The 17,282-nt window shown below is 39.5% G+C and overlaps 1 long non-coding RNA gene across 1 annotated transcript in view; it reads right to left on the bottom strand.

The window, feature by feature from the left end:
• Positions 1-338: 338 nt before the first annotated feature.
• LOC129207963 (uncharacterized) overlaps positions 339-17,282 on the bottom strand; it is a 28,306-nt gene continuing 11,362 nt past the window's right edge. The window contains exons 2-6 of the long non-coding RNA XR_008577633.1: positions 6,981-7,145; positions 5,756-5,804; positions 5,177-5,421; positions 3,868-4,024; positions 339-515 (exon numbers count right to left, since the gene is read on the bottom strand). This is a non-coding gene — a long non-coding RNA (uncharacterized LOC129207963). The remainder of the gene's footprint in view (positions 516-3,867; positions 4,025-5,176; positions 5,422-5,755; positions 5,805-6,980; positions 7,146-17,282) is intronic.

Genomic DNA, 17,282 nt, shown 5'->3' with positions numbered 1-17,282 from the left:
CCTAACTATGCTCACTCACATCCAGTGCTCGCAAATGCTACTGAGATTCTGTACAGGTGGATGAACCAATTTTGTGGAAGAGGTTGACAGCCAATGGGTCTCTTCTTCTCAGTAGATTTCTCTAGACTTCCAGAACACAGGCACTAAGAATAGGATATGTTTTAAAAATGTAAAAGCAGATGTAAAAAGTAACCATATTGTGGACACTGTGGGTCTGTAATGTTTATTTTATGTATTTTAATGTCAAGAAAAATATTCTAACGCACAAAATGAAATATCCAGATCACCTCTGGCTATCTGTGATAAAGACACTTGCCCGGTATTAGGTGGTGTTTCCCCAACATTGCCCCTTACTAGACAGCAACGGAGTAACTCCTGCGTACCTCCTCTGTTTTGGATCTCGGTACTTCCAGCTCATAACTCTTGCAGACCAGCACAAAAAAACATCTATTTCTGAGTCCTCCAAGCCGGAGGTGCCTTGGACTGGTCAGAGTCCTCTACGTTCACATTGACCACTAGAGAAAAGTCAAAAGTGAGAAGAATTTGTGTTCCAGCAAAAGAAAGAGTTAAATTCTTGATAACAAATCAAAGATATACCAGACACAAATTAAAAAAATTTAAAAAAGGATTAAATAAACCATCTCATAACTCAAATAGCCTTGGCACCGATCTCATTGCCTAGCAGTCTCTTGGTGACTCTGAGAAGCAGCTCCTGGTGGCAAAGGGATGGTGCTAACTCAAGACTGAATTCAGATATGGAGAACACGAAGCATCTTTGCAGAGCCCTTTTCCACTCTTCCAGTGGCAGGCCCTTGCTGTGCTTTCCCCTCCGCTGAACAGGTTGGCCTCCACAGGAGCGCTACGGGAGCACGTGCAGCTTTGTTTGAGGACAATTTCCCCATGGACAAAGCAGGGAACTCTCCCAGGGCTGGTTTTCTTTACTCACATGCTTTTATTTTCCCCTTAGGAAGTCAAATAAATTACAATATAATAACCTGCAAACATACACTGCAGCCGTGTTTCCACCCTTCCTGTTACACAGCAGTGCCTGTTTTCTGCTGGTTTACCAGGATTTTATGGAGAACCCCGGTGACTCTTTAATATGCCCCATTTGTTATCGCTGTCCCTGAGCCCCAGACTATAAATAGGAGCAGGTGGTACCTGCAGAATATGGCACACTGTTACACAAAGCATTTGCAAATACTCATACTAAGTTGGGGTTTGGCATCCAAGCAAAGGCTTAAGGAGGGAATTTTTAAAGTGATAAGAGAGAGTTAGGCTTTCATCACTTTTTAGTGCAAACACCTCTGTATCTAATGTGCTGCTGCTAATTTCCTCACCAATTATTCAAAGACCAACCCTACAACATCACCTAGCAATAAATGAGCACGCGGGGTTAACGGCGTTAACCAGCGCTACTCCCGTCAGTACCTGCATCCCTTCCATAACCATCATTTGCATGGGCATTTCCTGTTGTGTTATTTTCTTTTCCACATTTCCCTCTAAATGTCCCTGCCGTGCTTTGCATATTTTGGTTGTTCCCATAATGGAAACAGGAGCAAAAAAACCACCAGACCAGCAGCTGTAGAAAATGAAGTCCTCTGTTTCTCTGCAGAACAGATGTAACGTGTGTATCAGAAGGGCTGCCTTGATCCCAGCAGCTTACACCGTATCAGCTCTGTTCTGCAGGACCATGCCAGAGGGTGGCGAAGAAGAAATTATTTATATTTGTGCATCAGACATCCTAATTCCCTCCTGCACAGTTTCAATAGAAAGAGACACCAAGAGCTTTCGAAATGTGTGGCTAATTATACATCTCATCAAACGCTCAACACTTATACTCACGATGAGCACAAAGCACTTGTCTACTCCGCCACCTATCCCCTTCCTGGGTTGTCCTTTTTAATGGTCTCTTATGTAAAGAGAGTTGGCCGCTTAAATATTTGAAGTCTGCCAGTTTAAAAGATTTAAAGTATTTTAAAAATGCAGAATAGATTTTTTTTTTTGGTGCTCTTATCATTCAAGAAAACCTTCACTGATACTTTTTTTTTAATTAAAAAAATCCCTTTGGGCTATGAATGCCAAGTTTTAGCCCAGAGGGAATTTTTATTGCAGATATAAAGCCCTGGAAATCAGAGTATGTATACATATAGTACAGAGCCTGATAAACCCTTGACTGTGACACTGCTACTGAGGGCTGCTATAATATCTGATGACAAAACTGACAGATTACTTCTGATGCGAATGTGGAACCCTTTTTGTTTTTAACTTGACCCTGAAGACATGTCATAACATTTGTAATATCTGCAATAAAGTGTCAACTATACTGCTGTAAGACTGCTGGAGCTTGGAGTTAAGAATTCAGTTTAGTGCTCCTACAGCTTTCAATTTAAAATAAAAAAGACTCTTAATTTCCTTTTGGACAGTCCAAACCTAGTATAACTGCACTAATTTGTCTTGGCAAATATGAAGCAGTAGTGGGGAACATGACTGCTGGAAAAGAAATCCAAAGTAACAGACAAAACAGAATAAAATAAACCTATCAATCGTCTCTACATAAATTCGAGATTTACAGTTCAGTAGAAACAATCTTAAAAAGGGATTGCAATAAAGCGAGTGTCAACGACCACCTCAGTAGCAGGGCTAACTTGATTTCAGCTGGCAGTGAACTAAAATTTTACTCTAACCTCCAAGCTACGCAAGGTCCATGAAGTATTTTAAGATCATTTCAAGAGGGATAAAAATGTCAGTAACGTCTCCCATTCCCTGTAGTCCCGTGCGCTGCTTGGAGACCAGTCGTTCAGTGGTGGAAACTGTTCCTCCTGGGCTGGTCTCATCAACCCCGTTATCTCCCACGCATCGCTTTGTCCTGCTTCTCAACCACATTAGTCATGATGACCATGAAAATCCTAACCTTGCCGTTGATACGACGTCTACTCTTTGACTCGGAGATGGTATTTCTAAAGATGCTCCCTGCAGAGTGGAAGAGAGAAGACCCACTTCTCTGATAAACTTGTCCCAAAATTAATAGCTGGATATAAAAGTAAGCACCAGGCACGAGTCCGTGAAAGACAATATTTTGCTGCCACTAACAAGGGCGGATTTCTTTGTCTAAGTGTACAATATAGTAAAACTAAGCTTTATTTCCCAAGAGATGAAATACTTCATTTATTTGTGTAACTTCCTCAGACTTTATATTCTTGTGTGTTTCAGGACTTCAGTAGTTGCCTTCTTGTAATATTTCAGCTTTTAAGCTGTTTTCTTGCCTCACTGAACTCACATAAGATACATCTGAAAGCTTTAGTACAAATTTACTTCGAATAAAGTCTTCAATTCATTTTCATGGCACCAAAAAGACAGCTTTAATAACTGCAATGACAAATAAACTGGAAATCATTCCAGGCCTTTTCACTTAACTGACAAGTAGAACGCTCTCATAATGAGCCGCAGGTTTTACGTTTTCTCTTTGACCATAATAGCTTCATTTAAGAGCGTCAGACCCTGACACTTCATCATTTATCTACATTATTTCTCATCTTCTTTCAAATAAATTATGGAATACTAGACTGAGCACATAAAAACAAAGTGACTTGTTATCTGTAAACAGCAAGATAAATTGTCCAGAAGTTCCTCATTTAGTTCCTTTTAAATTTAAGGGCAAGTTATTGGTTGTACCTTTTTTTTTTTTCCTATCCCAATTTTTTGCATTTTTTTACAGCCATCTTATTCTGTTGCCAGTGGCCTTTGTGCAGCCATCCAAAGCCTGATGATAGTGCAGAAGGCATAAAATAATTCCATTATCCCAAGGTTGGACAGGGTAGTACAGAAAAGAAAAAAATATTGAAAAAAATCAAACAAACAACTTACATGGATATTTCTCTCCATCTGTAAAATTCCTCGTCCATAATACATCTTGTCATACTAGCAAATGTGACACATCCAAAGTAATGAACAGTGGGTCTGTAACTGTCCTCGCCTTTAGAAAGATAGCGCTGATATTTACCATCAGCACAGCCCCCCTTCCCTGGTGAGACACATTAATTCTTGTCTTAGAGCGGTGTTGAACACTTGGAGTTCACATTTATTTTATTTTAAAATCATATTGTCTGAAACACCATTAGCAACACTGCATTTACATTTTAATTATTAGTGACAGATGAAATTAAGAGAGGTTCAGTTTAATAATATCGCGCGTTTCCACCGCACCTCCCGCTGTGACAAATCACTGAGCGTGTCTACCTGACATCCCGGGGTGCGGAGACCCCCCAGCCCCCCAGCCAAGTCCTGAACCAAAACCTGTAAAGCCACATCAGTGGCCTTAAACAGCCGCCAGCACGTTTAATCCTGCCAAGGCAGGGATTCTGTGGGAGCCTGGTTAGACTATTCCTGGTTTAGAGACGGGGAAATAGAGACACAGCGTGTCTGTAGTAGCACAGGAGGATTTTGATGGCTAAATCCAATACCTATAGATTTTACCTATAGATTTTAAGCCCTATATCGCAAGACAAAATAAAAAAAAAATAAAAAAAAAAAAGCAAAAACTAGGTAGGAAGTCTTTTCAGAATTCTTTTTACTTTGAAGGATTTCTTTTAAAAGTATAACAAAACTATGATGAAACTGTTAAGGGATTCCCTGTGTATTCCTCATCCCAAGAGAGACCCTGTCTTTTCACCACCGTCCTTGAGAAGACGAGGAGCTGAAAAGAGCCTCAAAAACTCAAATCTCTGGGAAGGACACCTCAGCCAAGTGACCCAGCTTGGATTGAACTATTGGCTTGAATACCCTGGAGGTATTTAAAAGACGTGTAGATGTGGTGCTTAGGGACATGGTTTAGTGGTTGGACTTGGCAGTGCTAGGGTAATGGTTGGACTCCATGATGTTTTCCAATCAAAACGATTCTATGATTCTATGATTCTATGATTCTAACTTTGAGTTTTGGTGGCAATCTTAGATGGAGTCTTCTCTGACCAGCGTGCTGCATTGTCATCCAGGTTGAGACATGGGGACGTTTCCTGGTTTTGAGCAAACAGTCCCAAGATTTCTGTGGTGCTCAGGTTTGGTAGCAGTCAGGACAATGGAATCACAAGTTTAATTAACAGGCTGGTGAGCAACCCACGTATGAGTCACTTTGCATCCACGGTACAGAAAGGCACCTACGCATCACTGCCACTCTCACCTTGGACTCATGGAAGTCCACCATTCCTCATGCCCAATCCCACAGACATAACCAGCTTTGCAAAAGAAAACAGTATGGTCAGAGAAGGACTTCTCATAGGATTCCTCAGCACGTTTAAGGCCAGACCTTGACCTATTTGATTTTCCAGGTAATTTTTCTTTCAAGCTCTTCCCTTCTGTGTCTTCTCCAAGCTCCTGGTGCTGGCACTGTGGGCACAGAGCCATCTTGCAAGTCAATCATGTTATCTGTGCAGTGCAGGCAACAATCAAATAAAGACAAAAATAAGAGTTTAAGCTGAGGTTCCCATCGGTTGCAATTCCATATACATAACATTTTAATTATATCTCATCTCCAGTGTAATAGTTAGAGATGCCATTTGATACAGCTTTTTTTTTTTATTTGAAAAATTAAATCTAACTAAATTAGCAAAAATAAAGTAGTAAAAGTTAATTGGGAATTATCTACTCCAAAACAACTCTTACTGGTAAATGCTTTGTGTGGTTATAAAAGGCTGATAAATATAATTGTATTTATGTAATGAGTATCATGTTTAATTTACTGTACTTGGTTGTTACACACCATTTTATGCAGGCCTCATAAGTGAGCTTCATATTATTGCTTGTATCGCCTTTAAAAAAAAAAAAAATCACAATCAGATGCAGCACACAGGAAATGTCCAACAGATTTTGAACAAGGTAGCGATTAGCAATTTGTCCAGAGAAATATTCAGGATGATCTGCATCTGCGTGACCTAAAAATAAGAGCGTTTAGTAACACTCTGTACACTGATGGTTCATGCCTAAGTGGCTTGACACAACGCACCGCGGTCTGGCATATGCAGCCTATGGTTTAAGAACTGTGACGTTAATCTCCGAGCTCGCCGTTAGATGGGCAATTACAGCCGAGTGCATGACAATGGAGTAATGCTCGCTCCTGGCAGGGCTGCGCTCTGGAAAAGGGTGAAATTTCATTTTTTGCACTTAATCTTCAGTTAATACAATTTTGGTCAGATGTTTTCACATTCCAGAAAGCAGAAGTCAACCCAGGCGCTGACTTTGTGGGTTTCTCGGTTTGCTCTGGTTTAGGAATGGACTCAAGACTCTGCACTATGCCACTTTTCTGTTACTGTTATTAAAAATTATATGCAAAAAAAGCCTTGGGATAGCTTCCCTGGTAAAGATCTTTAAAACTGAGCGGCACTGGAGATCGGTACATACTCCATGCACGTCCATACCATTTACAATGCAGAAAATACCCCAAGGGAAGGTAAGATTTCTCTTTTATAAAGTTTTTCTTTTTCAGAGTTATTCTGGAGTGTAAGTAATCAGATGCAACACAAACCGGCCGCATGACCCCAAGCCATCAGTGGGAAAACAGCACTCTAAACTGAGAAAAAACACACAATAGTACTGTGGTTTGTCTGAACAGAAATTTCACATGCAAGTGACAGGCCAAATTCTATGTTCAGCTCCCTGTGAAGTTCATGGTAGGAACGTCTTTGCTCTACAGCTTTGTTCAAAGTCACTGTCCTTAAGTTACTGTCAGGGGACAGAATCAGGTATGTGTATTTATCTGCCCACTCGTAGAGTTTGCAAATAAATTCAAATTTCAATATATATAAAAATATTTATCAAATCTAAGTCCTGATATCTCCCTCTGCTTTGAGGCGTAACTATGTCCATCGGTCCTATAAACTTAATACTTTTACATTATTTTTGTGTTGGCCTTTAATTTTGAAAATTATCTTCTATTTAACCCATTAAGTGCTGGAAACCCTGTGCATATGCAGAATATTGGTTCTTACCTCACAAAAGTGTTTAAAGGGATAGGCAGCTGGCTTCATCTAAGTCACCACTCATGAGACAAGGGAAGAGTTTGGCTGAAATTTGGGCCTTCGTGTTTACAGGTTCTTGAAGGAGCAACCATCATTTTAAATTCATCCATCTTGTAGACACCACAAGACTGTTCTCTGCAGGAAACACCACCAGCAACAAAAATTAAAAATAGATCCATAGTAAAAACCTATATGTCCCCATCCAAATCCTTCTAGGTTGACAAAGACCAGTATAGAAGTACAAAACTTGTAGTAGATTTATCAGTGCTCTTCATCATGATGGTGGGAAAACTGTAAAGTTAATTCTTTCTTACATTATTGAGACTGAAACAGCAAGGTTATACAAACTATTACTATCTCTGAAGAAATAAAGCTGAAGTCCAGGCCCTGATCACTGCTGAGAAAATCAGTCTCAATCTCACTGCTCTTAAGAGTATTCTTAAAGTAGACAAATAGAGAGCCCAGTGTCTGCTAATTTTTATCACAGCTTTAAGATCATTCCAGGGTTTTTCTCTTATCTGGCTAAACACCTCTGAATGTAGGGTGTTGGCAATATCATGAGCTTATGAAAATCCCTAGTTCCCATTATTGTAGTAGTTTAAATTTCTCCATCCTGCTAGCAGCTCTGCACACAGTTAAGGACCTGTTCGCATCCTGTACTGCCCTCCAGCCATCACGTCCCACAGGACACCACATCTCACACTCTCCTCTCAGTCACCACTGACACGGCAGAAACTCACTATATCCTCTATCTGGACAAATTTTTGACAGTATCCTTGTTCTGATTCAGAAAAAAACCTCTAAAAAAATCATAATATTGGAAAAATAATTAATATTGGACTTTGAGATTTCCTTTTAAACCACTGCAGTTCACAAGACAGCTAGATATCTGAGATCATCATGTAATTACAGAACTAGGGTCTAAAGACTAGGTCTCATAATGAATATTGAAAATTCCCAGGAACATGTGGATTTTGAAGCTCTGGCAGTGCTGCATTGCGTTTAGACAAAGAGTCCAACAAAAAAAAAACCTTTGGAGCAAACTGGTTGGCAGTAAGTTGGCAGCAATGACTTGTTGACTTTGGAATACCAGAAAATCATCATATATGTTTAATTAAAGCAAGGGCATGTTTCTCTCCAACTCCCCCATACCTACGCCAGCTTGACCGGTTTCTGTTATTTCTGTTGCGGATACATAACTGCAAGATTTATTGTATCAGTTAAAAAGTAAAGGCTATTAATCTTGGATTCCATAGGGATTTTTTTGTTAAGGCTTCTTAGTTTTAGTTTATTTATAAATTATCATCCTGAGGCTTGTAAAAAGGGCTTTCCCCTCTCTCTTATTCTAGTGACATTGTAATTTAGATTGCTGCTGTTTCCATAGGAGAATTCAATTAAGAATTACAATTTGTTTCATTATAACAGGAGCTAAACTGGAGCTGAGCTTCTATATGCAAGCTATTAACAGATTTTACACTATTAGAGTGCCAAAAATTAATATATCCTGCACCAAAACCTAAAAAAAAAAAAACCCTAAAACAAACAAACAAACAAACAAAAAAGCCCCAGTTAAGTAATTTAGTTTCTACGGACCACAAACATGGTCTTGCAGTTTGTATGACCTTTCTCTACCCACCGCACGATAAGGGCAGAAGCCAGACTTGGACAAGCACACATTTCCAAAGGGATGTTATTGTAGGGAGCAAGGCACGTCCACCTGGCTTAGCTGTTGACCTACCAGAAAAAACCAAAAAGGTTGCTAAATGCTTTCTGTTGTGGTGAGAGAATGAGAGGTACTTGATTATTGGCTATCACCCTCTTTAGTGACCCGTTTAATTTTTTAAAACCGCCCTGTTTCAGTAAACCTTCTGAATATGTACCTGTGAGCAACGTACGATGTCTCACTAATATCCACATGGCTTAATTTTGTTGTGCCAAGTATCTGCTTGAGGTTTGGACAGATATTTAAGCAGCGACTAGAAACCCGTGGCTGCCAACCACAGCCCAACAGAGGGGTTATGCTCAGACTTCTAACAGCACAAGACGAAAGATATATAAAACACTCTTGGGCTAATCTTCCTCTGCTCTCATTTGAGGTGACCTATTCAGGTCTCTGAAGTCTTCCATACATTTGTACCTTTAAGATTCTTTAAACAGGAAGATACAAAGTCATGTACTCCTGCATAGATCATAATATCATAGATCATAAAATACATAACTATACTAAACCCATAAGATGTTCCTTATAATCTCATTTGCACTAAATATTACTTCTCCTATAGCTTGGGTTCAGAAAATAGTGTGCTTATATTCTCTTGACTTTCTGCATCAGCAGACTTGAGATATTTCATGGCATAAAATTACTATTTGATACAAACATAGAAGATAATAATTAACTAAGAGCCAAAATTCAAGGGACAGAAAGCACTTAGGAAAACAGAGAGGACAGGTCTTGCCCCAGACAGTATGTCCTCTCTTCCGGTTCAGTGCACCAGCACAAGCTTGTAACGTCACCCAGCTTCGAGGGTACCAGCGAAGGCCAGTGAACACAGTATAATCAAGTGGATCATAATTACAGAAACATCTGTTCCAGATGTTTTTCATGCAACGCGCATCACCATTTTTCACAATAGCCTGCAAAAGTTTACATTTCTTATCTACAGCAGATTGATTATTATTATTATTATAATTTCAAATAAAATTAATTCTCATTGAAGGTACTAGATGACAGCCGTAAAGACCGAGAGCCTTCATCTATTACCAGCCAAACAATATTATAACGGCATCAGCAGCGCAGGTTTTTCTGAATGCTATACCAACACACATACAACATCATGGAAGCCCCCAGTGCGGGAAATTTTAATGCGCACGGTTGGGCCACCCAGAGGAGCCTTGAAATGGGCACATCAATACACAGCTTCACCCAAAGCAGCTAAAGTCCTGGTGCGGGTTCAGTCATATGTTAATTAACGTGGAAGACACCGAAATGAGCATACTGATTACCCAAGTTCTAAAGTAAAACTGATGGTTTAAGAGAAAACGATGTCCTTATAAGGTCTTTAGAATCATTTGGACACACAGCAGTTGAAACAAAATACACCAAATCTATTCTCACACGAAAAAATACTGATCTCTTTTTCTTTTTGACACAGTCGTAGGTGCCATAGACATTGGAATAAGGCAGTGAAAAATAAACCAATTAAGTCATGATGAGCTTGAGAAGGTATGCATGCATTAGTTTCTTTTTTTCCTTTTAAAGCTGTCACATTTCTCCTGCTTCTTGTGTTTTTAAACCGTAAAGGATCCCTGTGTTTCCCCGAGACAAAGGATGGGCTCTAAAACTCTGTCTTCTGAAGTGATGAGTTAAAGAACACTGCAGGAGTACTTGCCAAATCATACCACCATTATTAATTCAGGCATGATGAAAGTGTTCATTTTAGCTATAATCATGTAATTCATCAAAATACTACTAGAGCATATCATTCTGAACTATTACACTGATATAGCACCTTATTGCACCTTCACCGAAAGCAGGAAATGTATTTTTTGATGCTTATCTGCTGAAAAGCAATTCAGTTTGGGATTTTGGAAGCGCTATCTTACGTTACAATAAAAAGGAAATTTCAAACATATTTTCTTGTACTCGTATGATGTTGTTATTATGTATTTGGGTGATTATCTCCGACGATGAGATTTAAAAATGGTAGAGCACTGAAGCAGTGTATTTATCCAGTGCTGAAGGAAGGAAAATTGGGTTATGAATATACAATATTATATGAAGTTTAACTGTAGATTTTGGTCTCTCTGCCCACTTCTAAAATAGCTTTAGAGGCCAAAGTCTGTCTGCCGCAAGAATCTTTCAAAAAAAGGGTTCTTTGGAGTTCTTTCAATGACAAACAATACTTGTAAAAAAAGCGAATCCTGTGATAAATCTCAGGATGTTAAAAGGAATAGGAGCATCCCGGGCTCCGGCAGAACTGAAGATCCCCATCTCGTCGTCTCACGTCGTGATTGCCCTCTCGCTCTGCCTATCTGTCTCTTGCTCGGCGCAGACTTTTGTGAGCAAGTTGAAATTACCCGGGGGGGGGGGGGGGGGGGGCAGGAAGAAGAAGAAAGAAATGTGAAATTAAATAGAGCCCCGCTAAGTACAGGCCTCGTTGATTCTTTTCACGCGTTAGCCGAGGCGCCTTTGGCACAGAGCTGGCTGGTGCTGCAGCTGTGCGGGCTGCTGAGTGACGCACCTAGATAATTTCCAAAGAACAAAAAGTCGTTAATTGTCCACATCAGGAAAGCTTCATTATTACAAAGAGAAAAGCAAAAAGTTATCCATTCTCACTCTCAGGCAAAATCAAAGAAAACAAGATTAATGCATGCTAAACGCATAAAAGGCTACATTGAGAAGGGCTGGCAACGAGCTCCAGTACCCCCTTTTCTCTCTCCCCTTTTCCCTCTCCCTCAGCACCGGCGTGGGCATCCTCCTACATGAATAAAAAGCAGAATTTGGGGATTGGAGGTGTGTAACTGAGCATGCGAGAGATACGCATGCACTTGAACTTGCCATGCAAAGGTGCCTGACGGGTCCCTTTTCCCCTACACAAATTAGGTGTCAGCCTCTCAAAGTTTGGCTGAGAAGGTCAATCAGGATTTATAAAAGCATCTTTTCATCTGGAGCAAAATAACCTCAGCAAAGGAATAAAATGTAAATTCACGACTAAGAGGAAGGCCATAAGCTGAAGGCATATACTTCCACTACACGACAAGGAGGTGAAGGACCAGGGCTTGGATGACAGTGGAGGAGGAGAAAGAAATCATTTCTGAATTGCCCCTGTCTATTCCACTAATACAATAAAGCTACAGCGCTCCATCCTCCTTCATCCACACCACTCCACGTTGGCACAACGGATACATCAAAATAGACTCAATGCTTTTAGTTGAAAGTGAAAATAGAAAACCCAGGAAAAAGAGGCTGTTACTGTAAAGACTGAGGGATGTAACCAAGTTATACACAGGGACAATTCAGCAGTCTCTAAGAAATTTACCTTTTAGAGGCAGCTGGCAAACCGAGAAACGGTTGGAAATGCTGTTCTAGAGGAAATCTAAATGTTTAAAAAGAAATTTAAAGAAGGGCTGAATGACATGTATGGGAAAGGAAATTTAAACACTTAATCCACAAAATAAAGTGAATTAAAAGGCTCTAAAAAGGTGAGCAGCATAAGAAGAGATGCATGATTAAAAAAAAAATAAAATTATTGTTATTTGATGGTCCATTATCTGATGGCTATGGCACCATAGGACTGGCTATTCCATGGTTCTGAAGCAAAAGTAAAGAAAAAGAATATTACAGCTGGACATTTGATGGAAAATATGTATTTGTTATAAAGAGAGCACTCCTTTGGGGGTTTCGAAGGTTTACAATTTTTTCTGGATATTACATGATGTCCAAATGGCGTAGTAGGCTTTTACTCTTGATGCATTAAAACCCAAGCCCTTTCCCTTCAGGGGGGAAAAAAAAAAAGTCCCAAGTATGGGGCAGAAATGTGTACAAACTCTCCAAAGAAGATGACGCATTGTAAATTAGGCCACTAAGTCAGGACAAACTAATCGGCTCCTTCTGATAACAGATATGTACCTGCCGCTATGTCAAAATTGCCAACAGAGATGCTGGCCAGCACCTGAAATCACAGCCCTGCAGACAGCAGCCGCAACTGAGCTCTGACGGTGCTCCCAAATTCTGGAAATCAGAACCATTCTTATGTATCTGACTCCTATTCTCCTGGTTTGGGTTGGTGGGGTGGTTGGGTTTTTTTTTTTCATTTTCAGTATTTAAGTTTGCTTCCAGAGTAAACAGAGCAGTAGTTCAACTTCAATGCGAGCAGAGTCTGGGCATGCAGCATACAGGTCTCCTCCACACAACTCTGACAATAATTGCATTTATTAAGGATGTTTACGAAGTAGCCCAGTTTTACATGTATATATTAAAGCTGAACAAACAGTAAATTATTGTTGGAAGCAATGTTTTATGTTGAATATTAAAGTAAGTTAATAACATTTACTATTCTATTCGGTAATTATTTGAGAGTAATTAGAAGCTAATAGCTACCAGTTTATAGCTATTAAGTCTCTTTAGCACTACAACTTGGCTTTTATATGATCCTTTTGTTTATTTTCACTATAATCGTCTCTGCAGCCTGCCTTCATGCAAACGCAAACCCCTTCTTCTCCACTTCTTAAAGTGCCCAAAACACAGGGAAATGAGTAAACCAACCACAAAAATAAAATTATTTCCCATTCAAGGAAGCTTTTTCTATTCTCCAGCTGCAAAAGTGATTAAATTTAAGCATGTGAGTAATTATATTAACAGATTTACTGGGATGATCAGGAGCGTAAGGTACATCCACACACACCTGGCTCCTCCAGCACGGAACGCACTTTTATTCAAGAAGAAACTATGAGAAATAGCAGAAGACATATTTTATGTATCATGGAAAGAGAGAAGACCACAGTTTATTTTGTCCCATTCTGCAGTAAGAAATGGATGCTGTTCCATCGCTGGAGCGATCCCGCACCAGGAGGATGAAGCAATTTCACAGCATGGGGGTACAAAATGAGGGTTTTTTTCACATGATTCCCTTTGAGCAAGTTTCTAAATGCTGCACTGGATCCAAGATTTTCCATATCTCACGTAGTTATTGCTGATGACCATCTATAGGTGTGTCAGTACTGGCGGTGTAACGCATCCGAGCCAGGTACACATAGCTTTGCAACCCATACTGAGCTGCAGCGTGCCACATACTTATTTTGTACCCAGTTTGCCAGTAAAAGGTTACTTTCGTAATAAATAAACCTTATGTGTCATGCATTAAACTTCCTATGCAGCAGGATACAAAGCCAGGCCTAAGTTTAAATTCATCACCAAGGGGATCAGGCTCATAAGCTGAGTGTCATACAGTGTACCTCTCCTACAAGCTGAAGCAAGCCCAAAAATGTGAAAATTTGGTGGCAGCTCCCTTGCAGACATCTTTAGGTAAGAAAGTTTCATTCCATTGGTGGATGCCAAAAAATTTCATGACAAAAGTGTACTGCAGCAAAAGTTAAAAGATGACGTTTTTTTTTAAAACAAACTTTGATATGCCACTATTCATCTACTACTTTCCGTTTAATGGAACTAAGCCTGTCGACGGGATGCAGCAAAGCCCAGCTGTGCTCTCTGAGCTTCGCGACACCCGTACCGAGAGGAAGAGCTGTGGCAAACAGAGCTGCACCGCCAACCGTCGGAAAGTGCTCTGGAAGAAAACACGAGTGGTCAGAAATACTCAAATAAGGTGTGACAACAGTGATCCCAAAGCATCGCTCCACTGGGGCAGGGACGGCAGCCCGCGGGTCGCTCCTCGTCTTGCTAACGCGAGGGTGCCAGGAATAACCACGGCGTTTAACTGCTCCTGAACTTTTTCACCGGACTACGCTTTGCTATAATATAAGCTCACTTGGCGTTTGTTTTTTTTTTTTAAATCGTCATCTAAGCTCATAAGTAATATTTCTGAAAGAAGAGAATGTTAGATATAACAAAATAATGATGAAAATCTCATTTACTTAATAAAATTCCTTTGATTTTAAATCAAAACTGATCTCCATCCATTTGAACTTTAACTACCTAATTTTGTCTCGCATTTCAGATAACACATAGTAAATGTAATTTGTCATCATAAACGTATTATTATTTAATCATATGAAAGTTTTGGTTTATCTTGAGAAAATATTTATAGTGGTTTTAATACACGGGATCCATTCTTGACAGAAATGATGAAACAGATTTATCACCCATGACAAATTATATTGCAAAACGTCCTCTCCTGACTGCTTACGACAGAAATATTAACAACACACATAACTGGAACACCACCTGTGATTCTCATTTCTTTAGGCTAATGTCATGGCACCCTTGAATCCCTTTTCATGGAGACTATACAGTACTTGGAATGTGAGTTACTTATAAGAGTAATTCTATGAATGACTGAAACCTGTAGCCCTTTAAATCAAACTAAGTAGTGTTTTATTAAAGTGCCCAGCAAATCAATCTAAATCCAAGGATAATAAAGCCCTAATCAGGTGGTAGAAAAAATAATAGGTTGTCATGCATGAGGAAAAATAGGCAATCATGGAATGTTTTCTTTAATTAGGTTGTGTGAAGTGGAAGGACTGAGTAGGAACTGGCAAGACATTCATCATGAGCAAGGTGGGAAATTATTTAGATTACTGAGGAAGGAAAATTGAGTGTGAAACACTAAGGTTTGACTGGACAGAAAATTAAAAGTGGTTTGCTATTCATGTCGCTTACTTTTGGCAACTTATTGGCAGGTATGGGTTTCGAAGTAGTTTGAATCCCAATATTTCTGTCCCCATAAAACTTACTCTAACTTTCAACGGCATTAGCGTATGCAGATACTGCCTGTGCCTCCCAGAAAGACAGAGTGGAAATTCATATCCATAGAGCTTTAGCTGGAAAAATCATGTAGATTCAATGGTTACTTTGAAATAAAGTGGTTGTTTCTGTTATCCCAGGTCATTAGTACATGGCCAGCTCTTGGGGCTGCTCTACAAATACCTTCAAACGGATTATTTAGACAGTCAACGAATTTTCCAAAGTTAGGGAAACTAACTTAGTACATTAGAAGATGATGATGATGGTGGTGGTGGTGGTGAATATTATTACTATTACTATTATTATTTTTAAATTATTTCTCAGCCGTCTAATGCAGAATTCATCTCCGGTATGTATAACGATATTGACAGTACTAAGGCAAGCTTATAAATGTTGTCCAAAATAAATTAAAAATATCCTGGAGCATTTCAGAGACACTCTAATTATAATGCACTCACATCTAGTCAGCATTTTTCATACCTGTCCTAAAGTCTTAGGCAGCACAGCATACACAGAGGACTGTGTTCCTGAGTTCTTCCCAGCTGTGATAATATTTCAGTATCAGATGGCGAGATCTTCTCTCTGTCTTCTCTCTCATTTCATTGAGATCTTAAAATGGTACATTAATAATTATTTTTTGATTCCATTGTTATAAATATTATCAAAACATTATAGGCTAATGAGAAACAGAGATCTTGATTCTTAGCAGTCCCTTCTCTCACCGTTATGCTCAATGGTGGCTTCCATACCATAAATGCAAAGAAAGTTCCTAAGCGTCTTTAATGCTAATGTCAACCATGAAAGCTGCCTCCTCATAAAATCAGTATAATAGCAGAAATAATATTAAACTTAAGCCAAATTTAAAATTATCATCTTCTAGGAGAGTTTAAGTTTCATGAAAATTGAATCATTATCCAAGAACTTTAAAAAATTTGCTCAACTGAAATCTCACTATTTTGTTGTAAAAACTGGAGCTGAGTGGTATTGGTATCGGTATGGACGCCGAGCTCTTCAGTAAGACACAACCAACAAGTTTGCCCACTTTTGAGCCAGTAACTCCAGAAAAGCAGACAGGGTAGCAGGCAGGAAATCAGGGACTGTCACATAGTCATCAAACCCCAACCATTCCTACGTGGATGCTGATGAAATGGTGAAATCCAGTTCAAAAAAATGTTTCCGGAGAAATCTTTTAACCAGATCTACTCTGATAGATACTCTGTGCCGGAGGGAATATGACACAGCTATTGCCGGTTTTGTACCCAAAGCTTCTCCGGAGACAGTCTTCCGAAAAAAAACCCCTAAGTTTGAGTTTAAAAGCTGGCCCACCTCAGATTAATGTTCTCTGTTTTTTAACAGGAGTACTCCTCACCCCTCGGAAAAGTGGTGCTGTTTTCCCTTCTGTGTTATTCTAAGACTAAATAAAAATGCTTCGCAGAAGAATTTTCACATCGAAAAAAGTTTCACGATAATTTTCTCCTTATTAACTGGCCTGACCCTCAGAAATGGCCTTCAAGGTTTTCTTCTGAGGCTGCTCAGCTGAGCAAGGATGTGAGGAGCCGCCTGATTTAGCGGTTCAGAGCGCCAAGCAGGAGAGTTGCCACCTCCAGCCCACCACTCCCGAAGAACAAACCTACAAATCACTTGTCACCAACTTTGATCTACCTTGTTTCAGGTGGCTTCCTCTCTGTCTATTATTTCTGCTAAGAGACCCGTGAAAATTAAATACAGACCCCATCAATGCTTGAGTGACCTAGTGCTCCATCATACCAGCAGTGTAATAGCAATAAATCATTTCAACTTTAATCTATTGTTATTGATGAATGTACAATTATTTGTCATCTAATATGCTGAAA

Source organism: Grus americana, chromosome 6 (genome assembly GCF_028858705.1).
Source record: "Grus americana isolate bGruAme1 chromosome 6, bGruAme1.mat, whole genome shotgun sequence".
Lineage (NCBI taxonomy): Eukaryota > Metazoa > Chordata > Aves > Gruiformes > Gruidae > Grus > Grus americana.
Note: the sequence above shows the minus strand (reverse complement) of the source record. Positions and strands in the feature narration are given on the sequence as shown.